Raw genomic sequence first — 26004 nt, forward strand, 5'->3', positions numbered from 1 at the left:
GGACTGGGGTGGGCACAGGAATAAGTCTTACAACTTCTTCATCAGTTAAGTGACTCACCTGATGAAAACGTTGTGCTCCGAAAGCTAGTGATTCCAAACAAACCTGTTAGACTTTAACCTGGTGTTGTAAGACTTTTTAAAGTATAAAAGTCCAGTGTTCTTATTTCCCCATTTTACTGTTTTTTCCTCTTTCAGGATGGGGGCAGGAGTCCATCATTAACCCTGGGTATGTCATCTTAATTTGATTTGTGCAATTTTTCAATGGGATACTCAGTTTCTCTTGATTGACAATCTATATATGGTTGCCATGATGTGGAGATGCCGGCGTTACACTGGGGTGAGCACAATAAGAAGTCTTCCACCAGGGTAAAGTCCAACAGGTTTGTTTTGAATCACTAGCTTTCGGAGCACAGCTCCTTGCTCAGGTGAATGAAGAGGTGGGTTGGGCTTCTGGCCTGGGCTTCAGGCATCTGGCCCGGGCTTGCAAAAGCCTACCAACTGTCCTGGCTTGAGACAATTCACACCTCTTTAACCTCTGATTATCCCTCTCTCCAGTTGCCCTGCCTGGACCTGTAAAGACTTAATTATCTGCAAAGACTCGCATTCAAAGTATCGTCTTGCATCTTTGACTTTGCCTATATGTGTTTCTGGAACGCACCTCTTCATTGACCTGATGAAGAAGCTGTGCTCCGAAAGCTAGTGATTCGAAACAAACCTGTTGGACTTTAACCTGGTGTTGTGAGACTTTTTACTGTATATGGTTGGTTCATGAGGGCCCCCTCTTCTCAACCTTGCCCCTTGCCTGAGGTGTTATTCCGCGGGTTAAACCAGCTCCAGTCAGCTCTCCCCCCCCCCCCCCCCCCCCGACTCTGGCGATTTGCAGTCTCTTCAATCTGGGACTATGGCGACTTCACGTATGATTTGTTGAAAAGATGTTGATAATCGTCTTCCCCGCATCCACGTTGCCCTGACGCCCCTTTATCAGTCCCCACATTATTCTATGTGCGCGCACATACACACACGGTTGAGCGCGCTCTCTGCCCCCGGTTGCTAAGAGCCCCTCCGCACTCTCCCCCATTCTGTGCGATGATTGGTCGCCGTTTTCCCGCGTGCGCCACAACTGCCATTTTGAACCGGGGAGCTGTAGCGCCTGGGATTCAGCTGCCCGCCCGGCCGACCGACTGAGGGAGAGGGGCTGTCGCCTGGTCGCAAAGTGTCCAAGTAAGCTCCGTATCGGGCCGCCCGCCTGTGTTTTCCCGGCCATCGGAGGTTGGAGGAGCCTCCTTGGGGAGGGTAACGAAAGCGGGGGGTGGAGGCGCTGCCGCCGCGCTGTCCTCCGGAGCTAACTTGTCTGCCCGGGGCCGGGCTGACAGCAATCTGCGCCCGGGACCGGGCTGACAGCAATCTGCGCCCGGGACCTCGGCAACGGCGACTGCAGAGATGCGGGAAGGCTAGGGCGGCCAGATAAGGCCTCCGTTCCCTGGGAGGGACGTGCAAGCCTGCTATCAGAGACGGACTGATTGGAGCTCTGGGCCAGGCTGAGTGTCTTCACCCCCCCCCCCCCCCCCCCCCCCCCCCCGCCGTAAATTACAGCATAATCAAGTGTGGTAACTTAAAATGCCTCTACGTTTAAATTAAACCCGATTATCCCTTTGCCCACCCCGCTCCCTCTCATGTCTGGGTGAAGCGAGGCTGCAAGTCTCCCTTATTTTTTTCCCCCTTCCCTCTTTTTGTGTTTCCCGCCATCCGATCCTCCAGTGGAATGAAACCGTTTCTTATTCACTCCGATTCCAAAAGGATAATAGCCACGGGAACGTGGTACATACCCGATTAACCTCCAGTTTCACTTCTATAGGAAGAGATTTTGGGAAAATAACACAAGTAAAATCGCAAAACGTTGTTGCAGCAGCATTTTGCCTATTCAAATAGATTTCTTTAAAAAGTACTCCAGTGGTCTGTGAACAATTTTTCAACATAAATTTTCAGCAAAATAAATTTGAGTGTCATCTGGATTGAACTGGTAAACTAATGTCATGAACTAGACGGCTGCACCCTCTCCCCTTCAAAATTCCCTTGGTTTATGTCAGTTTGTTTCGATGTTTTTGCTGAAACATGCCAGATATGGGCTCCATCAGAGCAGTGAATGGGAATATCTTGATATTCTTTTTAAAGAAATGTTATGTAATCCAGAACCCAATCAGAACAATTATTGAGATACTATATTTTGACTTGTAAGGAATGTACAAATAGTTGGAGAAAGTCTGCAGAGCTCTGGGGAAAGCAGAAAGTTGGATAGATTAGATTTAGATTTATTGTCATGTGTATTGAGGTACAATAAAAGTATTGTTCTGTGTACAGTCCAGGCAGATTGTTCCATACATGAGAAACAGGACATACGATAAATGCATAATGCATATAGACATTGGGTGAAGCATATGGGTGTGCTACGTAGAGAAGATGTGTGGAGAGATCAATTCGGTCCATAAGAGGGCCATCAGGAGTCTGGTAACAGCGGAGAAGAAGCTGGGCTGATTCTCTGCCCCGCTGTGCTACATTTCTGCCTCGACTCGCCGGTGGGATTCTCCATTACGCTGGCCGATGAATGAGGTTTCCCATTGTGGGGCAGCCCCAGGCCATCAGGAAATCCCTGCTGTTTCTGAATTTGTTAGCGTGTGTTTCAGATGTAACTTCTGCCCAATGGAAGAAGCTGGAAGAGAGAATAACCCTGGTGGGAGGGGTCTTTGATTATGCTGCCCGCTTTCCCAAGGCAGGGGGAGGTTTAGACAGGGTCAATAGATGAGACGAAAGAGAAAATGCTGGAAAATCTCAGCAGGCCTGGCAGCATCTGTACGGACAAAAAAGAGCTAACGTTTCGAGTCTGATGACTTTGTCAAAGCTAACAGACAGAGAAAGTGGGAAATATTTATACTGTGGAGTGAGAATTAAAGTTTAACTCAATAGATGAGAGGTGGGTTCGCATGATGGACTGGGCTGTGTTCACGACTCTCTGTAGAAGGACAGTTCCTTCAAAGAGGAGGCACCGTGGCATCCAGTGACCAGCCTCAATGGTATTTCTTCTTGAACTCTGCATTTGGTCCTTGGCAATTATTCACCATACTACAGCTATGATGTATGTACATCTTGTAGGGCAAGGAAACAGGCCATGAGTACCTGAGCCAAATAGGGTTTGAACCCTGTGCTGGCATTGGCTGTCAAGCCAATTTAGCTAACAGAGCCCCGATCTCATCCACTGATATACTGAAGATCGTGAACTATCCTGTACTCCATTATCAAAACCACATGGTGTTTTTGTAAAGTCCAGTGGCATTAAGCAAGTTTCTTAATAAAACTGGCAGGACTTGACTTGCAAAACTTTGTATTCTGTTCAATGCAGTTTTTTAAAATTCATTTACGAGATGCGAGTGTCACTAGCTAGGTCCAAGTTTATTGCCCATTGCTAATTGTCCTTGCCTGGTGGTGAGCTGCCTTCTTGAACCACTGGTTTAGATACACTCAGTGCTGTTAGGGAGGGAGTTCCAGGATTTTGACTCGGTGACAATGAAGAAATGATATATTTCCAAGTCAGGGTGGTGAATGACTTGGAGGAGAATTCCCAGGTGGTGGGGCTCCCATGGGTCTGCTGCCCTTCCTTATAAATGGTAATGGCCATGGGTTTGGTGGGTGCTGCCTGAGAGTTCCTGCAGTGTGTCTTGGAGCTAGTACACACTGCTGCCACTGTTCATCGGAGGTGGAGGGAGTGAATATTGGTGGAAGTGGTACCAAGTAAATGGACTGTTTTGTCCTGGATGGTATGGAGCTTTCTTTTAAGAGTCTTTATTGTCACAAGTAGACTTACATTAAAACTGCAATGAATTTCTGTGGAAAGCCCCTCGTTGCCATATTCCGGCGCATGTTCGGGTACACAGAAGGAGAATTCAGAATGTCCAAATTACCTAACAGCATGTCTTTCGGGACTAGTGGGAGGAAACCGGAGCATCCGGAGGAAACCCACGCAGGTACGGGGCGTACGTGCAGACTCCACACACTCGGTGACCCAGCCGGGAATTGAACCTGGGACCCTGGCACCGTGCTAACCACTGTGCTACCCGATGAGTGTTGTTGGAGGTGCATTCAGCCAGGCGTGGCGAGTATTCCATCACACTCCTGACACCTTGTGGAGCGTGAACAGGCTTTGGGGAGTCGGGAGGTGAATTACTTGCTGCAGCTTTATGACCAGCTTTTGTAGCAAGAGTATTTATGTGGCTAGTCCAGTTCAGTGCCAAGTGTTAGAGCATTCATTCAATCATACCTACCTTCACCTCCATAACATCGTCTCTCATCTCCTATTTTGCCCACACTGTTGGTGAAACCTCGTTCTAATCTTTTTTGACTATATTATGGCAAGCCCTTGCTGATCTCTTATCCTCCCTTCACAATCCCCATCTTATCCAAAACCGAATTATTGGTACCCTGTCTCACCTGCCCTCCTACCCATGCTGACCTAAACTGTCTCCTGTTCCTCTGTGGATTGAATTTGATCCTTGTGCCAATTTTCAAATTCCCCATGTTGCTTCAAAACTGCGATCTGCTCAGTCTTGTATAATTTCTCATTCGGGGATCTCCACAACCACCATTGGCAAAATTATGAGGGACATAGACAGAGTAGGTTGGAAGAAGTTGTCCCCCTTAGTAGAGGGGTCAATAACCAGGAAGCATAGAGTTCAGTCAATAAGCAGGAGGTTTAGAGGGGATTTGAGGAAAAGCCTTTTCGTTCAGAGGGTGGTGGGAATATGGAACTCGCTGCCTGAAAGCGTCGTAGAGGCGGGAGCCCTCAAAGCATTTAAGAAGCGTCAAGATGAGCACTTGACACAATAGCATACAGGGATACAGAGCAAGTGCTGGAAAATAGGATTAAATAGCTAGGTGTTTGTTGGTTGGCACAGACACGATGGGCCAAAGGGTGTCTCTTTGCTGTAAAATTGTATAACTAATCTAGACATGGGGCTCATTGTTTAAAAATAAGAAATCACCTGTTTAAGATAAAAATACAGATAATTTTTTTGAGTTGCTTTGGAACACTTCAAAAGGCTGTGGAAGCAGTGTCGTTGAATATTTTCACGGCAGAGGTAGATTGCTTCATGAAAAGCAGGGGGGGTTATTGAGGGTAGGTAGCAATGTGGAGTCGAGGTCAGTGGAATAGCGGAGCAGGCTTGCAGGACCAAATGGCCTACTTCAGTTCCAAGCTCCTAATTCATATGTTCATATTCCCTCCTAAAACCTCTCTGCCTTCCTTTACTCCTTTTTAAGAGCTCTTTAAAACTTACTACTATGACCATGTTTTTGATCATCTGCCCTAATATCTCATTGTGTGGCTTTAGTGGTGTATTTTGTTTGCTAAAACGTCTATCATATGCTGTGGGGTGTTTCACTGTTAAAGGTGTTATATAAATGCAAGCTATTGTAGTTCTGCACAATTCAAGACTACGGTCAACCACGTGTGCCGCAGAGATTTTGCAGTTCTGACTGACCTTTTACTTGAGACTGATTACTTATTCGGCTTGAAATTTAGTTAATTGTGTACTTTATATGCTAGAGCTGTCTTGGTTTTCTAATTTAAAATAAATCTTAACTGCACTGTCTACTAGTTACAGTATAGTTGTTGGTTGGGTAAGGGTAATGAGAATCAGCAAAATACAATATTGGGAAATGTCAATTTCTGCTTCATGCATGATCACTTTTCTTGAGAATTAGGTACATTTTTTTTGAATCAGGTCCATTTGTTTTTTTGTATCTGTTGCTTAAACAATACGATATCACCGATTAGATTCTTCCAAATACATGGTAAGTGACTTCACGGGGCCATTTATGCTTTTCAATTTTAAGTAGGGTTAAAGTAGTATATCAAATTTCCTAATCCTTCAATACCTAACAAAATACCTGTAGATTTGGAACAAAATGAGAAAAGCGGAATGTCTTGCATGAAAATCTTCATATTGTTTGAAAGTTTCAATTGCTTTGCCTTACTTTAGTATTGCTTGTTTTCTGCGGGTTTTTGTTTAATAGTCATCTGGGCAAGCAGAGGAACTGAAACTAGGATCGCAAAAAATAGGTTTTGCATAGTAATTTGGAGATAATTCAACTCAGTGCTGTGACAGCATCTTGTGCAAGAGCAGAAAAGTGACTATTTAGTATGACCGCAGATTACTTGTGCTATTCTCTCTTTGTGACATAATATTGGCATCTTTCCACATCATGCGGCATGATGGCACAGTGGTTAGCACTGCTGCATCACAGCGCGGGGACCCAGGTTCAATTTCAGCCTTTGGTGACTGTGGAGTTTGCATATTCTCCTCATGTCTACGTGGATTTCCTCCATGTGCTCCAGTTTCCTCCCACAGACCAAGGATGTGCAGTTTAGGTGGATTGGTCGTGCTAAAATTACCCCTTGGTGTTCAGGGATGTGCAAGTTGGATGTGGTTATGGGGATAGGGCAGGGGAGTGGGCCTGTATAAGGCGCTCTTTCAGTGGGTCGGTGCGGACTTGATGTGCTGAATGGCCTCCTTTAGTAATGCAGGGTTTCTATAGTTCTAAGTTCTGTCAATCTTAAATTTGCCTAGACTCGTTATTCAAATATTTTGTCTGAATATTTTGAATTCCTGATGGCTTTGTGTTTGGTCCATACTAATGTGTTCGACAACTGTCAAAATTAGAAGGTAGCCTGTGGCACTGATACTACTTGCTGCATAAAGCACATTTATTATTTTTACATCAGACTGCAAGACTAGATGGACAGAGGTAAGGTACAATCTCCATAGTCCCAGATGACTATACGCTGCTTCTTTGACGGAGAGAGCTGACTGGTGGTGATTTAACCTGGGAATAACCACACCTCGGGACAGGGGCAAGGTTGAGAAGACTGGGCCTTCATGAATAACCTCAGCCAGTATGGGAATTGAATCAGCATTGCTCTGCATCACGAACCAGCTATCCAGCCAAGTGAGCCCCCCCACACACACACACTCTGGAGGTATCTTCGCAATGCACCTTAAGCTGATGCTTCCATGATGGTGTTGGGGATAGAACTTTGGATTTGGACGAAGTATAATGTCTCAAAGAGGATATTTTATAACTTGGAGACGAACGTGGACCGATTGTATCCTATCCTTGTTCTTCTTGGTTGTAGGGTTCATGGGTTAGGAGGTGCTGTCAAACAGTTTGGCAAGTTGCTTGCATCAGTTTTTCCTGTAGGCAGTTCAAACTGAAATCATAATGTGCCATCAGTGGAGGGTGTGGCTGTTGAGTTCACTTTCAGGGACTTAAGTCAAACAATGCTTTATCAGGATTCTATCCAGCTGCTTCAGTATTGTTGCAGGTACACTATTTGAATGATTGCCCAATGACATTCCAGATTTTATCTTTTTTAGTGGCCAAGTATGAAAAGTCAGGGGTGAGGCAATTGTGGGATATTCGGTCTTTTGGCTTGCTTGTGCGGTCACGATGTTGATATGGTTTCAGGTCCCTGGTTTCCCCGTTATCACCACTGCCACGTTGACAATGGACAATTTGTTTCAAACACTAGCTTTCGGAGCACTGCTCCTTCCTCAGGTGAATGAAGAGGTATGTTCCAGAAACATATGTATAGACAAATTCAAAGATGCAAGGCAATGTTTAGAATGTGAGCATTTGTAGGTAATTAAGTCTTTACAGATCCAGAGATAGGGGTAACCCCAGGTCAAAGAGGTGTGAATTGTCTCAAACCAGGACAGTTGTTAGGATTTCGCCAGGCCAGATGGTGGGGGATGAATGTAATGCGACATGAAGACCAGGTCCCGGTTGAGGCCGCACTCGTGTGCGGAACTTGGCTATAAGTTTCTGCTCGCCGATTCTGTGTTGTCGCGCGTCCTGAAGGCCGTCTTGGAGAACGCTTACCTGGAGAAAAGAGGCTGAATACTCTTGACTGCTGAAGTGTTCCCCGATTTGTAAGAGAACATTTCTGCCTGGTGATTGTCACTCGATGTCCGTTCATTTGTTGTCGCAGCATCTGCATGGTCTCGCCAATGTATCACGCTTCGGGACATCCTTTCCTGCAGCGTATGAGGTAGACAACGTTGGCCGAGTCGCACGAGTATGTACCGCGTACCTGGTGGGTGGTGTTCTCACGTGTAATGGTGGTATCCATGTTGATGATCTGGCACGTCTTGCAGAGATTGCCATGGCAGGGTTGTGTGGGTGTCATGGTCGCTGTGCTGAAGACTGGGTAGTTTGCTGCAAACAATGGTTTGTTTCAGGTTGCGCGGTTGTTTGAAGGCAAGTAGTGGGCAGCACGGTAGCATTGTGGATAGCACAATCGCTTCACAGCTCCAGGGTCTCGTGTTCGATTCCGGCTTGGGTCACTGTCTGTGTGGAGTCTGCACATCCTCCCCGTGTATGTGTGGGTTTCCTCCGGGTGCTCCGGTTTCCTCCCACAGTCCAAAGATATGCAGGTTAGGTGGATTGACCATGATAAATTGCCCTTAGTGTCCAAAGTTGCCCGTAGTGTTGGGTGGGGTTTCTGGGTTATGGGGATAGGGTGGAGGTGTTAACCTTGGGTAGGGTGCTCTTTCCAGGAGCCGGTGCAGACTCGATGGGCCGAATGACCTCCTTCTGCACTGTAAATTCTATGTAATCTATGTAAATGACCGTGTCGAGATGTTCATCTTCATCGATGACGTGTTGAAGGCTACGAAGAAGATGTCATAGTTTCTCCGCTCCGGGAAAATACTGGACGGCGAAGGGTACTCTGTCGGTTGTGTCCCATGTTTGCCGTCTGAGGAGGTCGGTGCGGTTTTTTGCTGTGGCGCGTTGGAACTGTTAATCGATGAGTCGAGCGCCATATCCCATTTGTACAAGGGCATCTTTCAGCGTCTGTAGATGTCTGTTACGCTCCTCCTCGTCTGAGCAGATCCTGTGTGTACAGAGGGCTTGTCCACAGGGGATGGCTTCTTTTATGTGTTTAGGGTGGAAGCTGGAGAAGTGGAGCATCGTGAGGTTATCCGTGGGCTTGTGGTAAAGCGAAGTGCTGAGGTGACCGTACTTAATGGAGATGAGTATGTCCTTGATGGAGATGACACACACCTCTCTATCAAGGACGGTCACCTCGGCACTTCGCTTTACCGCAAGCCCACGGATGACCTCATGAGGCTTCTCGAGCTTCCACCCGAAACACATGAAAGAAGCCATCCTCTGTGGACAAGCCCTCCGTATACACAGGATCTGCTCAGACGAGGAGGAGCGTAACAGATATCTACAGACGCTGAAAGATGCCCTCATACGAATGGGATATGGTGCTCGACTCATCGATTGACAGTTCCAACGCGCCACAGCAAAAAACCACACCGACCTCCTCAGAAGACAAACACGGGACACAACCGACAGAGTACCCTTCGTCGTCCAGTACTTTCCCGTAGCGGAGAAACTATGACATCTTCTTCGCAGCCTTCAACACGTCATCGATGAAGATGAACATCTTGCCAAGGTCATCCCCACACCCCCACCACTTGCTTTCAAACAACCGCGCAACCTCAACAAACCATTGTTTGCAGCAAACTACCCTGCCTTCAGAACAGCGACCACAACACCACACAACCTTGCCATGGCAATCTCTGCAAGACGTGCTAGATCATCGACATGGATACCACCATTAGACGTGAGAACACCACTCATCAGGTACACTATACATACTCGTGCGACTCGGCCAACGTTGTCTACCTCATATGCTGCAGGAAAGGATGTCCCGAAGGGTGGTACATTGGCGAGACCATGCAGACGCTGGGACAACGAATGAACTGACATCGCACGACAATCACCAGGCAGGAATGTTCCCTTCCAGTCAGGAAACACTTCAGCAGTCAAGGTCATTCAGCCTCTGATCTCTGGGTAAGCGTTCTCCAAGGTGGCCTTCAGGACGCGCAACAACGCAGAATCGCCGAGCAGAAACTTGTAGCCAAGTTCCGCACACATGAGTGCGGCCTCAACCAGGACCTGAGATTTATGTTGCATTACATTCATCCCCCACCATCTGGCCTGGGCTTGTGAAATCCTACCAACTGTCCTGGCTTGAGACAATCCACACCTCTTTAACCTGGGGTTACCTCTATCTCTGGATCTGTAAAGACTTAATTACCTGCAAATGCTCGCATTCTAAGCATTGCCTTGCATCTTTGAATCTGTCCATATATATGTTTCTGGAACATACCTCTTCATTCACCTGAGGAAGGAGCAGTGCTCCGAAAGCAAACCTGTTGGACTTTAACCTGGTGTTGTAAGACTTCTTGCTGTGCTCACCCCAGTCCAACGCCAGCATCTCCACATAATGGAGAATTTGATGGTGATGATGCCATTGAAGGTTGGGTCAAATAGTTTGGTATTTTCTTGAGATGCTCATAACTTAGTACAGGCCATTGTATACATGGATGCTGACCAGAACCTGCTGCATATTGTGTTGGCAAAATTGTCAATGGAACTGAATGCTGAAAGAAAAAGCAACACCATTGCTGATTTTGTGACAAAAGAGCATTGAAGATGACTGGGTGAGGATACTTTCTTAGGAACTTCAGTAATGATGCCATGTGGCTGAAACTATTTGCCTTTCTGACACCCAATTATCACTTTCTCTTCCTATTCCAATGCAATCAATCTTCTTGAGTAGTCCATTAAGAACTCTGCCTGAAACCATCCATGTCTACATGCTGCTGAACAGTGACAAAATCCGCACAGGTGAACACGACACCAGCTGATTTGTCTTTTCTCTGACATCTCTTACAATCCCTCTGTTGCTTCTGTGCAGATTGCTGGTTTGTCTTCCAGTCGGCCATGCAATTTCCTACAGCTGAACGTTGGATTCCACATCAAGCTCCGTTCCCTCAACACTAGTTTTATTTACCTCCCTGCCACTGTCTCAGGTTGAATCCGTGTTTGCAACCTCTGTTCTTTTTGTTAACCTGGAGTTCAATTTCTCATCCGAGTTTCCTTCTTCCATGAAGATCATGTGTCTCTACCTCCATTACAGGCTGAAGCCCTCACCCAGACCTTTTGTTCGCAATAGTTGAATCCAAAATGCTTGCCTGGTTGTCTTGTCAATGTTTGCAAACTTCCCATTCAAAATGAAAGTGCACATATCTTGAATAGTACCAAATTCCTCATGCCCATCACCCTTGTTTTTGCCGATCAATATTTGCTTTCAGAGCCTCCCATTTGAAAGTTTCATTCTTGTGTTTAAATCTCTTTATGGCGTTTAAACTTTAAATATCTCCAGTGCTACACCCTGTTCAAACTCATCAATCCTGTGCCTCCAGCCCATCTCCTGCTACCCTACCTCCTTGCCTCATTTTTCAGCTACCTCACCCCTGTGCTCTATAATTGTGTCTCTGAATTGTATGTGATCCTTTCCACCTACGAATAATACCCTATTTTAAATCGTCTGACTGCAAATGAGGCTTAAGGGAAGAGTGTTGCAACTTCATTTTTATTCATTTAAGGGATGTGAGCATCGCTAGCTAGTTTAGCATTTATTGCCCTTCAGAAGGTGGTGAGCTGCCTCTTTAAACCACTCCAGCCCCTGAGCTGTAGGTACACCCACAGTGCTGTTTTTTAAAATAAATTATTTTGTTTTCCAATTAAGGGGCAATTTAGTGTGGCCAGTCCGCCTAACCTGCACATCTTTGGGTTGTGGGGATGAAACCCACGCAGACACGGAGAAAATGTGCAAACTCCACACGGACAGTGACCCAGGGCCAGGATTCGAACCCGGGTCCTCAGTGGCATAGACAGCAGTGCTAACCACTGCTATGTGCTGCCGCACCCACAGTGCTGTTAGGGAGGGCATTCCAAGATGTTGACCAAGTAACAGTGAAGGAATGGTGATATATTTCTTAGTCTAGATCAGGGGTGGGCAAACTTTTCCGTGCAAGGGCCACATTCAGAAATTTGCAATTTTAAAGGGCCGCATAGTATATTAAGTAAAATAATTAATATTTTAAATAGCCAAAATAAAAGGTCTTTAAAGAAAAAAAAGCATTTATTTGAAAAACAAAGTAACTCAGTAAGTAACAGAACAATGTCAATGAGAATGATGCATCTGACTGCAGTCATTTACCAGTTTGTTGAAATCAGGTGTCAAGTTGCTTGTGCTGATCCTTAACACTGACACAAGCACAGCCTAGCCGAGTCAACGATAAAAACGCGTGTAGTGGGGTGGATGAGTGGGGCTGCCTTATTGGTCGGCTTAGTTGGGTGTGCGACCAATAGGAGTCCAGGTTACAAACAATAATAAGGCTTATTGTTTGTAACCTGGACTCCTATTGGTCGCCCAACTAAACCGGCCAATGAGACAGCCCCACTCATCCACCCCACTGCGCGCGTTTTTATGCGGCCCGCCAATGAGGTGCCCGGAATCATAACCGGCATTTTGGAAAAGCCGCTGAAGTAAATGCGCTTATTCAATAAGCGCATTTACTTCAGCGGCTTTTCCCCGGCGGCTTTTCAAAAATGCCGGTTATGATTCCGGGCACCTCATTGGCGAGCCGCATAAAAACCTTTGTCGGGCCGCATGTGGCCCGCGGGCCGTAGTTTGCCCACCCCTGGTCTAGATGCTGAGTGACTTGGAGGGGAGCTTCCAGGTCGTGGCATTCCTATGTATCTGCTGCTCTTATCTTAGATGGTAGTGGTCAAGGGTTTGGAAGGTGCTACCAAAGGAACCATGGTGAGCTCCTGCAGTGCTTCATGGAGATGGTATACACTGCTGTCACTGTTTGTCAGTGGTGGAGGGAGTGAATGTTTTTGGAAGGGGTAGCAATCAAGTGGGCTGATTTGTCCTGGGTGGTGTCCAGCTTCTTGAGTGTTGGAGCTGCATTCATCCAGGCAAGTGAAGAGTTTCCATCACACTCCTGACATGTGCCTTGTAGATGGTGGACAGGATTTGGGGAGTCAGGAGGTTAGTTACTTGCCGCAACATTCCTAGCGGTTGACCTGCTTTGGTAGCCACAGTATTTGTGTTGCATTCAGTTTCTGGTTAATGATAACCCCGGGATGTTGATTGTGGGTGATTATGCGGTGATAATGCTGTTGAATGTCAAGAGGTGATGGTTAATCCTATCTTGTTTGACATAGTAATTGCCTGGCATTTGTGTGACGTAAATGTAACTTGCAGCCCAAGCCTGGATATTGTCTAGGTCTTGCTACATTTGGACATGGACTGCTTCAGTATCTGAGTCATAAATGGTACTGAACATTGTGCAGTCATCTGAACATCTGATGTCTATGTTTGAACGAAGGATGCAATGAGGTCAGGAGCTGAGTGACCCTGACGGAACCCAAACTGAGATTCCATGAGCTGGTTGTTACTGAGTAAACGCTTCTAGGTAACGCTGTTGATGACCTTTTCCATCACTTTACAAATGATCAAGGGTAGATTGATGCGCTGAAAATTGACTGGGTTGGTTTGTCCTGATTCTTGTATGCAGGACATATGAGGAATTTTCCACATTGCTAGGTAATTGCCAATATTGTAGCTGTACCGGGTAATCAACTTGGCTTGAGGCACAGAAAGTTCTGGAGCACAAGTCTTCAGTACTATTGCTGGTCCACAGCCGTTGCAATTTCCAGTGCTTTCAGACATTTCATTACATCATGTGGAGTGAATTGAATTGACTGAAGACTGACATCTGTGATGCTGGTGACTTCCAGAGAAGGCCGAGATGGATCATTCACCCTGCACTTCTGGCTGAAGATTGCCGCGAATGCTTCAGCTTGCACCGATGAGCTAGGCCCTCCACAGCTGAGGATGGGAACATTTGAGGAGTCTCCCTCTCCAGTGAGTTGCTTAATTGTCCACCACTGTTGATGGTTGGATGTGACAGGACTGCAGAGCTTCGATCTGATCCATTGGTTGTGGGATTGCTAATCTCTGTCTATTTTACGTGCTGCTTATGCTGTTTGGCACACAAGTAATCCTGTGTTGTAGCTTCACCAGGTTGACACCTTTTTTCGGTATGCCTGGTGCAGCTCCTGGCATGGCCCCCTGCACTCCTCATTGAACCATGGTTGATCCCCTGGTTTGGTGGTAATGGTAGAGTGGGGGATATGCCGGCCCATGAGGTTACAGATTGTGATGGAGTACAATTCTGCTACTGCTGATGGCTCACAGCATCTTATGGATGCCCAGTCCTGAGTTGCTAGATCTTTTCGAAGTCTGTCCCATTTAGCATGGTGATAGCATGATACGACACGATGGAGGGTATTCTTAATGTGAAGACGGGACTTCGTCTCCGCTCGAACTGTGCGGTGGTCACTCCTAATGTTACTGTCATGGACAGATGAATCTAAAGCAGGCAGGTGGGTGAGGATGAAGTCAAGTATGTTTTTCCCTCTTAGTTCCGTCATCAACTGTCACAGTCCCAGTCTAGCAGCTACATCTTTTAGGACCTGGCTAGCTCAGTCTTGTCTTTGTCACGTTTCTTGTCCAATACCATATGAGTTGAAATTGCAAGCCCAAAGCCGACTCCATCTCTCTGAGTAGAATTCTGCCCCTCTCTCCCCCTAACGTCAACATCTTTACCTGTTTCAAGATGCTCTGCAAAACCTATCTTTCTGACCAAGCTTTTGATCATCTTGAAACCCTTTGAAATGAAGGCATTATACAAATGTAAGCTATATAACAGGATCTGTACCAGGTTCATCTGATGTTTTTTTAAGCACTCTGATGGGACAGTTATATCCTGTTATAAATTGTTCGTCCAGTATCTCCTTGGAGTTGCAGTCTTTAAAATGTATTAAATCACAGCTTCCCTACCCAATGCCAGCAAAGGATATTTGCCCCTACTTAATACTGCATTGGGAAACGATGTCCTGTTAGATAAAATCTAAATGTTGCAATTTTAAAAGGCGTACTGGAACCGAGACCTGTTTGTGTACAAGTTAATACAGCTGTTTTTCTTTTAAGGAAAAGCACATATGGAATCCAATCATTTTTTAAATAGAGACGCAGTGTGTAAAAACTGGGCAGTTATGCAAAACATTTGCAAATCGCTGATTGGGTGCCATTATCAGCTCTTATATCCAGCAAGTACCAGCGCTGAAAGTAGCAGGAAAAGCACATGAATGATGCGCTCAACAAGATTTTCAAAGCCTGGGAGGTTAGACAGAGGAGATTTACTATAATGGTACCAGTGATTGAGGAGCTTTAGTCGTGTGAAGAGATTTAAAAAACCTCAAATTATCCTAGGAGCTGGGAGGTTAAGGAGAGAATTAAAATGTGCTCAAAATGATGACAAGTGAGTAAATTGGAATAAACCTGATTCCATTAGCAGGGTTAGTTGTAACAAGTGAGCACACATTTAGGAGAATGGGCAAAAAAGAACTAGATAATAGTCTTGAATTATATTTTATGCAGTGCATTATGACCTAGAAGTAGTTACAATAGTAACTTTCAACAGGGAAAGTTACATTTGAAAAGGACAGAAACTTGCAGGTCCACATGGAAAGCACAGGGGACTGGGTAGCTCTTGCAGAAGCTAGCAGAGACAAAATGAGCTGGAAGGCCTCCAATGTGGAGCTGGAGTTGACACAATCTGATGTTGTATCCCTGAACCTTGGATCTAGAAAGTTGATGGGAACATTCACAACAACATTGATGTGTGTAGCAAACATAAATTAAATGCCTGAAAATATTTGATGGATGATTAAGAAAGTGGATAAGGACTTCCGGTGATGGGGATGTGCTGAGAAGTCTGACGTCAGGTGACTCTCCTTCCATGAACCTCAAAAATAGTCTCTCTTCACCCGAAATAGCCCGCTAACTCCAAGGGAAAACACCCCCACATCTCTACCCCAATTCTACGAGAGGAAAATGGTAAACAACAGCCATTCCGGAGGCCGTGTGGAAACCAGGAGCGGAAAATCCCTATTTACACACGACCCAACCGGTCGGCGCATGAGGTGGTGAAGCTCGGGGCTTGCTTGAGCGAGAAGGACCGGCCTGCTGTGCAAGAATCCCTCCCCTACACCAGGGGATGGGTAGAGGATGTTTCTCTCGAGAGAATTGAGAGAACATTGAGAAGAGACCAATCAGATGTTCAAGCTGTAGTTAAAGGTGCGGAAGCTCTGGCGACGATGCAGGTGGCCCTAGCCTAGACAAAGGAGACGTGACTGGAAGACCAGGAAAATGAGTAAAGAGCTGGAAAAAGCTGCAACAGTTCAGGGTGACTGGATTGTCACCCTAGAGAAAGAGGTGGCAAGGCTGGTCACGATGTAGGCAAGTTGGAAAAGGAAAGTCGAAAACCAAGAGAACTGGTCGAGGCGCGAAAACCTACGGATCGAAGGTAGGAACCCCACGGACTATGTGGCCCAAATGCTGTGCAATCTGGTGGGAAAGGATAACTTCCCCAGCCCACCAGAAGTTGACAGAGCACACCGGTTGCTTCGACCAAGCCAAGGGCGATGATTGCCAAAATGCACTGGTATCAAGACCTGCACTGGGTGAGACAAACTAAGAACTGTAACTGGGAAGGTCACCGGATTCTGATCTACCAGGTCATTGGGGCTGACCTAGCCAAGCGCCGGGCAGAATTCAATAGGGCGAAGGCTAAGCTGTACAAAAGTGAGGTAATGTTTGGGATGCTGTACTCAGCCAAGCTCTGAGTCTCGTTCCAAGGTAGGGAGCACTTTTGTCTTGGAGAATGGACTAGAGAAACGGCAGCAGGGACAGAAATGAAGAGCTCATAGGAAATGACTTTTACTTTCTACTTTTCGAATTGGCAACTGTGAACCACCATGCCAATCACATTGCGTGGGATTGTACTGCCTCGCCCTGGGGACGAGGGAGGAAAGAGAGAAGGTAGGAGCGAGAGCAGCGGAGCGCAGATGAAGGGAATAGCAGATAAACTCAGAACGGGCGACTCGAGGATGCGCAACCAGCGGCGTCACCACACTAGCGGGGAGCCAGCACCGGAAGTGTGCAGGAGAGAGAGGCCGCGCTGCCAAAACAGGAGAGATCTCCAACATGATGAAAGAACTCTGCACTTTCATGGAGCAGATGGGGGCAGTGGACCCATGGCAGTTTGCCCACCTAGGGGAGGAATTCTCCTTCTCACAAGTACACAATATATATTCACGGATCGACGGCTTCGTAGAGGGGAAATAGGTGCTTCCGGGGCTAGTAAGAGTGGAATATTCCAGGATCGTAATCTCCAACCACACTCCACATTATATGGCTGTGATGTTGGAGACACCCTCGTGGAGGTTGGACACCGTCCTCCTGGCTGATAACGCCTTCGGTGAGAAAATAGCACAGGCCTAGACGAGTATATTACTAATAACCGGAATGGGGGAAGTCTCGCCCTCCATGTTCTGGGAGGCACTGAAGGCGGGTGAAATTATCGCTTATAAAGCACGGAAAAATGGTGAGGAGAGGATGGCTAGGCAACAGCTAGCCGACTCCATGCTGGAAGTAGACCGGCGATACTCTGATCCACGACGGTTGAGCTCCTGGCAGAGAGGAAAAAGCTACACATGGACTTTGGCCTGCTCTCCACGAGGTAAGCAGTACACCAACTCCACCAGGCACAGGGGACCCTGTACGAGCATGGAGATAAAGCCTGCTGGCTCACCAGCTGAGAAAGCAGGCTGCCATGGGGGAAATAGCCCAGATTAAAGACAACAGCGGCAAACTAGTAGTGGAGCCGGAAAAGGTCAATGAAGCATTCAGGACCTTCTACCAGGGCTGTACACCTCCGAGCCCCCACCAGGGGACTTGAGGATGAAGCAGTTTCTCGGTGGCATGCCAGTTGTGGGGGCAGGTAAGAGATGGGGCCTGGAAACACCGTTGGAGTTCGGGAAGTCATGGAGAGTATTAACTCCATGCAGGTGGGGAAGGTGCCTAGACTAGATGGTTTCCCAGCTGACTTCTACAAAAGATTTGGGACAGCACTGGCCCCGTACCTGCAGCCGATATTCATAGCTCACTGGTGATGGTCACCCTGCTGCCTACGCTAGCACAAGCCTCAATCTTGCTGATACCCAAGAAAGACAAAGACCCAACAGAAGTGTAGATCCATCTCGCTGCTAAATGGAGATGCGAAAATACTGGCCAAATTCCTAGCCAAGAGGCTGGAGGACTGCGTATCAGAGGTGGTAGCCGAAGACAAAACTGGCTTTAAGGGTACACGGCTAACATCGAACATTAGGTACTTGCTGAACGTAATCATGACACCTAAGGGGAGAGAACACCTGAGGGGATTGTCTGCCTGGACGCAGAAAAGGCCTTCGACAGAGTCGAATGAAAGTGCGTCATGTGGTGAATTATAAACCTAGTAATTCACACTGTGTTCTATTATATGTATTGTGTCCTTCTGGGCTCTGGATACGAGCTGTTGCGCGGCTCTGCCCATAGGGTGAGATGAGGAGTTTGTACTGGGCTCCATCCGTGGCTCAGCCCATGGCTCCTCCCACTAACCGGAAGTATAAAGCTCTGCAGTCGTGAGCCTGCTGCCAGTTCATCTCGTCGCAGGCAGGCTCTGTTGTAAGATTATTAAAACCACTGTTCACTTCCAATCACGTGTCTTGTGAATTGATGGTCACATCACGTCATAGAGGTACTGGAGCACTTCGGGCTTAGAATAGGGTTCACCGCCTGGGTGCAACTCCTATACAACGCTCTCACAGCGAGCATATGGACAAATACCACCAGCTTGAAGTGCTTGCAGCTGCACGAGGCACAAGGCAGGGATGCCCGTTGTTCCCGCTGCTGTTTGTCCTCGCGATCGGATCACTGGGGATTGCGCTTAAGGGCGGCGAGGAACTGGAGGGGGATCTGGAGAGGCGACAGAAAGAACAGAGTCCTCAATGCGGATGACCTCCTCTGCTTCTCGGACTTGCAAAGCAGCATTGAAGGAATCATGGCGTTCTTGAAAGAATTTGGTGCCTTGGGGTACAAACTTAACCTGAGCAAAAGCGCGATCTTCCCGGGGAACCCGCAAGGAGGGGCAGAGCTGGAGTGAATGCCTTTTAAACAGACCCAACACAAATTCCATTACCTGGGGATCCAAATCGCTCCTGACTGGAGAGGGAATCACAAGTAGAACCTGACTAGCCTGTTGGAGGAAGTAAAAAATGACCTGCAGAGATGGAACACACTCCCACTATGAGTAGCACTGCTGCCTCGCGGCGCCGAGGACCTGGGTTCGATCCCGGCCCCAGGTCACTGTCCGTGTGGAGTTTGCACATTCTCCTGAATCTGCGTGGGTCTCGCCCCAACAACCTAAAGATGCAAAGGATAATTGGGTTAGCCACGCTAAATTTTCCCCTTAATTGGGAAAAAAAATAATTGGGTGCTCTAAATTCCTTTTTTTTTAAAAAGGATAGAACCAGCTGAATGAAGGGTTGAGCTATAAACCTGGAAGGCGTTACAGACTTAGGTAGGTGAAGATATGCAGGGTAAGATCCATGCAGCAAAGATTTGGAAAAGTTAGAATTAATGGAGGAGATGGATGGAAAACCAATAAGAATGATATTAAAATAGTTGTGTGGAAGTGACAGTATAATGCTAAAGGATCGTAGCAGCAGCGGAGTGAATTGAGGATTGGACGCAAGTAACGTTGGAGGTGGAAATAAATGTTCCTTACAATGGGAACATAGGGGGTTAAAATGAACTCAAAATAGGATTGTGAACCGTTCTGTTCCATTTTTTTAGTTGAGCAACAGGGAGATTGGGGGATGAAGATTAAATTAATCCATGACTTGTTGGGCAAGAAGTGTGACAGCTCACTGTCAGTTGGGATTGAGCAAAGTGGTGGTTAGATAGAGCTGGCTGTTATCCAACATACACCTGGAAGCTAATCCTGCGTGTATGAATAAGGTGTGGGATACTGATCAGGATGAGTTGGGAACCACCCTTGGGGAAATCTAGAGGTGCCCAAGTGGGGAAAGGAAGAGGATGCTCAGGAAATGTGCTGACTTAACTAAGAATGGAGCCATGGAGCGGTCGTCCTCTGGGACAGAATGGTGCAGCACAGTGGTTAGCACTGCTGCCTCACAACACCAAGCACCTGGGTTCAATTCAGACCTCTGGTAACTGTCTATGTGGAGTTTGCACATTCTCCCCGTGTCTGCCTGGGTTTCCTCTGGATGCTCCGGCTTTCTCCCACAGTCCAAAGATGCGCCAGTTAGGTGGATTGGCCAAGCTAAACTGCCCCTAGTTGGGGTTATGGGGATAGGAGGAGGATTGGGCCTCGGTAGGTACTCTTTCGATGGGCCGGTGCAGAATGGCCTCCTGCACTGTAGTGATTCTATGAATTGCAGAGGAGAGAGGTATTGAAGAATGATTGTGATTAAGAGATCAGTTCAAATGTTACAGTTAGGTTGGGCAACATGGTGGCGCAGTGGTTAGCACTACTGCATCACGGCGCCAAGGTCCCAGGTTGGATCCCAGCCCTGGATCACTGTCCGTGTGGAGTTTGCACATTCTCCCCGTGTTTGTGTGGGTTTCCCCCCCCACAACACAAATGATGTGCAGGGTAGGTGGATTGGCCACACTAAATTGCCTCTTAATTGGAAAAAATGAACTGGGCACTCTAAATTTAAAAAAAATGTCACACTTGGGTTAATGCATCACAAAAGTTAACTATTCTCTTTTCACATGGATGGTTAACTTTTCCTTCATTCAGTCATACTGTTAATGGGACACTGAAAATTGGCCTGGTTGGAAAGCTGGTGTTTAACTTTTAAGATCAAGAATGGACACTTGTAGAGTGCAACAGATACTAGAATTCACCTAATGAGTAGAATGCCCCTTTTTTTTATTCCAGTAACATTGGGTGCACAGAGTTCATCATTGGATTGGATTGGATTGGATTTGTTTATTGTCGTAAGTACCGAGGTACAGTGAAAAGTATTTTTCTGTGAGCAGCTCAAACAGATCATTCAGTACATGAAAATAAAATATAAAGAAAATGCATAGATCAGATTAACAAGGTCTTTCGATCAGAAAGCAGTGGCAGGATCAGTCAGAGTCAGCATGGATTTATGAAGGGAAAATCATGCTTGACAAATCTGTTTGAATTCTTTGAAGAAGTAACCAGTACAGTCGACAAGGGGGAGCCAGTCGATGTGGTATATTTGGACTTTCAGAATGCGTTTGACAAAGTCCGGCATAAAAGATTATTGTGCAAAATTAAAGCGCATGGGATTGGGGAAAATGTATTCAGGTGGATAGAGGTTGGCAGAGAGGAAACAAAGAGTAGGAATTAATGGGTCCTTTTCAGATTGGCAGGCAGTAACCAGTGGTGTACCACATGGATCGGTGCTGGGACACCAGCTATTCACAATATATATCAATGATTTGGTTGAGGGAACAAAATGTAACATTTCAAAGCTTGCGGATAATACCAAATTAGGTGGGAGGGTGAATTGTGACGAGGATGCAGGGATCCTACAGCAAGATCTGGACAGGTTGGGCGAGTGGGCAAACCAATGGCAGATGCAGTATAATTTGGATAAATGTGAGGTTATTCATTTTGGAAGTAAAAACAGGAAGGCAGATTACTACCTGAATGGTTATAAATTGGGAGAGGGGAGTGTGCAGCGGGACCTGGGTGTCGTTGTGCACCATTCGCTGAAGGTGAGCATGCAAGTGCAGCAGGCGGTAAAGAAGGCTAATGGTATGTTGGCCTTCATTGTAAGAGGTTTCGAGTATAGAAGCAGAGATGTGTTGCTACAATTGTACAGGGCCTTGGTGAGGCCACACTTGAAGTATTGTGTGAAGTTTTGATCTCCTTCCCTGAGAAAGGATGTTCTTGCTCTCGAGGGAGTGCAGCAAAGGTTTACCAGACTGATTCCAGGGATGGCGAGACTGTCAATTGAGGAGAGATTGACTAGGTTGGGATTGTTCTCGCTGGAGTTCAGAAGAATGAGGGGGGATCTCATAGAGACTTAGAAAATTCGAACAGGACTAGACAGGGTAGATGCAGGGAAGATTTTACTAATGATAGGTGTGTCCATAACCAAGGGTCACAGCCTGAGGATTCAGGGTAAACCATTTCGGACAGAGATAAGGAGACACTTATTCACACAAGAGTGGTGAGCCTGTGGAATTCATTACCACAGGAAGTTGTTGATGCTAAAACTTTGAATATATTCAAGAGGCAGCTGGATATAGCACTTGGGGAGAATGGGGGTCAAAGGCTATGGGGAGAAAGCAGGATTAGGCTATTGAGTTGGATGATCAGCCATGATCGTGATGAATGGCAGAGCAGGCTCAAAGGGCCAAAAGGCCTTCTGCTCCTATCTTCTATGTATCTATGTATTAACAAGGCCGTTAGTTCAGATCAACATGGTCGTTAAGGAATTCTATGAGAGGCTGTACAGGTCAGAGCCATCTGGGGGAGGCCAGGAGAGGCAGGAATTTCTAGATGAGCTGGAGTACCTGAGGTTAGGGGAGGGGGGGCAAGGCTACATTAGAGGGGGGCAATAGTGGAGCAAGAGATAAAAGATGCGATTGGGAGGATGCAGTTGAGGAAAGCGGCAGGGCCAGATGGGGTTCCGGTGGAATATCATTAAAAATTCAAAAATAAGCTGGTCCGCTGATGGTGGGGATGTTTGAGGAGGCGATAGGGAAGGGGGTGTTACCACAAACTTTGGGGCAGGCATGTTTGAGGAGGCGATAGGGAAGGGGGTGTTACCACAAACTTTGGGGCAGGCATTGATTTCCCTGTTACTTAAGAAAGATTAAGGATCCGACGGTGTGTGGGTCATATAGGCCCATATCACTTTTAAATGTGGACACAAAGATATTGGCGAAGGTGCTGGCAGGTAGACTACAGAAGTGCCTCCCGAAGGTGATAGGTGAAAATCAGACGGAGTTTGTGAGAGCGAGGCAGCTCTTTTTGAAAATTAGGAGGGGATTGAACGTGGTTATGGTACCGGCGGAGGGGAAGGAATCAGAGGTGGTTGTGGCATTGGATACCGAGAAAGCGCTTGACCGCGTTGATGGCAGTTCTAGAGCGGTTTGGAATTGGACCTATTTGTGGACTGGGTAGAGCTATTATATAAGGAGCCGAGGGCCAGTGTCCGCAGAAATAACATCAGCTCAGAATACTTTCCTCTCCACCGTGGGACTAGGCAGGGATGTCCTATGTCCGTCCCCCCTGCTGTTTGCACTCGCGATTGAGCCATTGGCCATTGCGTTAAGAAGTTCGGAGATATGGAAAGGGATTGTGCGGGGAAGGTTAGAGCATAGGGTGTCCTTATATGCCGATGACTTGTTATTATACGTGTCGGAACCGAATGTGTCAATAGGGGAAATACTGGAGCTGCTTCGGGTGTTTGGGTATTTCTCTGGGTACAAATTAAATCTAGACGAGTGAATATTTTGTGGTGTCTCGGCCAGGGGTGGGTGGGCTGCCATTCCGTTGGTGCAGGGACTCACTTTAGATACCTGGGGGTGCAGTGTTAAGTAATGGGTTAAGAGACATTCCAATTACTTGTCTCATTTGTGTTAAGTATCCAATAATTGACACTGATTATGTAAAGGGGGTTCAGGTGGCCTTTGTGTCAGGTGATGTGAAGATAGAGTTTGTACAGAGTCTGTTAAAGTGAAATAAAGGTGTTTGTGAAAAGGAGAAGAACCTTTGACTCTTTATACAACAGCAGCTAAATGTCCAACATGCAGGTTGCTTGGCATTGTGGGTGTGGGTGGGGGTGGGGGGTGGGGGGGGGGGGGGGGGGGGGCTCTGTGTAGGTACAGCATTTCTAGTTTGGTGGAGAGGGTGAAAGCTGATCTGACAAGGTGTGATGGCCTCCCTCTGTCACTAGCGGGTCAGGTACAGGTGGTTAAAATGAATGTGCTGCCACAATTCCTAGTTATTTTTCAATGCCTGCCAATTTTCCTGCCAAAGGCATTTTTTAGAGAGATTGAAGGGATGATTACCTCGTTCATGTGGGGAGGGAATGTGGTCAGAATTAGAAAGGTGCTACTACAGAGAAGAAGTCTTTTGAACCTGATATTATTACTGGGCGGCAAATGTGGAGAAGGGACGGATCTCAGTCAAAGAAGTTGGGTCAGAATAGATGAGAGTTTGGGCAGGGGGTTGGGATTGAAGGCGCTAGTGACAGCGCTGCTCCTGACGGCCCCGGGGAGATACTCGGGGAGTCCGGTAGTAATAGCTTAATTGAGAATTTGGAGGCAGCTTTGCCAGCACTTCGTGTTGGGGGCAGGGTCAAGGGAAATGCTGATTCGGGGGAACCATAGATTTGAGCCAGGGAAGTGGGATGGAAATTTTCGGAGATGGGAGGCGAAAGGAATTTGGACACTAAAAGATTTGTTTCTTGGAGGTCAGTTTGTTGGATTGAAGGAGCTGGGAGCGAAGTATGAGCTGGAGCAGGGGGAAATATTTAGATACATGCAGGTTTGAGACTTTGCCAGAAAGGGGATACAGAGCTTCCCAGTAGAACCGGCTTCCACATTGCTGGAGGAGGTGCTGACGACAGTGGGACTGGAGAAGCGGGTAGTAACGGTGGTCTACGGGGCTATTTTGGAGGAGGAGAAGGCACCGCTGGAAGGAATCAAGGCAAAGTAGGAGGAAGAGTTGGGAGTGGGTATGGAGGTGGGGGTTCCGGTGTGAGGTACTCCGGAGGGTGAACGCCTCCACCTCGTGTATAGAGCACACCATACAAGGGCAAGGTTGAGCCAGCTCTTTGAGGGGGTAGAAGATGTGTGTGAACATTGCGGGGGGGCCCCTGCAAACCACGTTCATATGTTTTGGTCCTGTCCAAAGCTGGAGGATTACTGGAAGGAGGCTTTTAGGGTAATCTCTAAAGTGGTGCACATGAAACTGGACCCAGGCCCTCGGGTGGCCATATTCGGGGTGTCGGACCAGCCGGGGTTGGAAATGGGCGGTGAGGCAGATGTGGTAGCCTTTGCCTCGATCGCCCAAAGGCGGATCCTGTTAGGGCGGAAATCAACCTCTCCACCCTGTGCCCTGGCATGGTGGAGGGAACCTGCTGGAATTCTTGATATTTGAAAAGGTCAAATTTGAACTGAGGGGAAGGATGGAGGGGTTCTACAATTCATGGGAATTATTCATTATGCACTTTCGAGATTTGGATTACATCGAACATTGGGGGGGGGGGGGGGGGGTAGAAGAGACGCTGTATGTGTTAATGGTGACTACAGGTGACTCCTGATTCCTTTTTGTCATTTGTTTATGTTGACATGCGGGCCAATGTCTGGGGTTTGGTGGGATGATGGGATCGTTGTTATTGATATGGGGATTGACATTACATTTGTTACTGATTATTGTTTATTGTTGGGTGTAAATTTGGGAGAATATGTGAAAAAGGAGGAAAATAAAAATATTTTCTAAAAAAAGAAGAAAATGTATAATCGGGTAACACAAGGTACACAATGTAAATACATAGACACCGGTATTGGGTGAAGCATACAGGAGTGTAGCATTAATCAGGCCAGTCCATAAGAGGGGCGTTTGGGAGTCTGGTAATAGCGAGGAAGAAGCTGTTTTTGAATCTGTTCGTGCGTGTTCTCAGACTTTTATATCTCCTGCCCGATGGAAGAAGTTGGAAGAGTGAGTAAGCTGGGTGGGAGGGATCTTTGATTATGCTGCCAGCTTTCCCCAGGCAGTGGGTGTTGTAGATGGAGTCAATGGATGGGAGGCAGGTTTGTGTGATGAACTGAGCTGTGTTCATGATTCTCTGTCGTTTCTTGCGGTCTTGGGTCGAGCAGTTGTAATAGCAGGCTGTGATGCAGCCAGATACGATGCTTTCTATGGTCCATCTGTAAAAGCTGGTAAGAGTCAGTGTGGACATGCCAAATTTCCTTGGTTTCCTGAGGAGGTATGGGTGCTTTTGTGCTTTCTTGGTGGTAGCTTCGATGTGGGTGGACCAGGACAGATTTTTGGTGATGTGCACCCTAGGAATTTGAAGCAGTTAACCATCTCCACCTCGGCCCCGTTGATGCTG

The 26004-nt window shown here is 46.9% G+C and overlaps 1 protein-coding gene across 1 annotated transcript in view; it reads left to right on the plus strand.

Moving 5' to 3' along the window:
- The first annotated feature begins 1032 nt into the window (after window positions 1-1032).
- dek (DEK proto-oncogene) overlaps window positions 1033-26004 on the plus strand; it is a 69887-nt gene continuing 44915 nt past the window's right edge. The window contains exon 1 of the mRNA XM_038796980.1: window positions 1033-1221. The gene's annotated coding sequence lies outside the window, so the exon portion shown is untranslated. The remainder of the gene's footprint in view (window positions 1222-26004) is intronic.

This window comes from Scyliorhinus canicula, chromosome 5 (genome assembly GCF_902713615.1).
Source record: "Scyliorhinus canicula chromosome 5, sScyCan1.1, whole genome shotgun sequence".
In the NCBI taxonomy this organism is placed as follows: domain Eukaryota; kingdom Metazoa; phylum Chordata; class Chondrichthyes; order Carcharhiniformes; family Scyliorhinidae; genus Scyliorhinus; species Scyliorhinus canicula.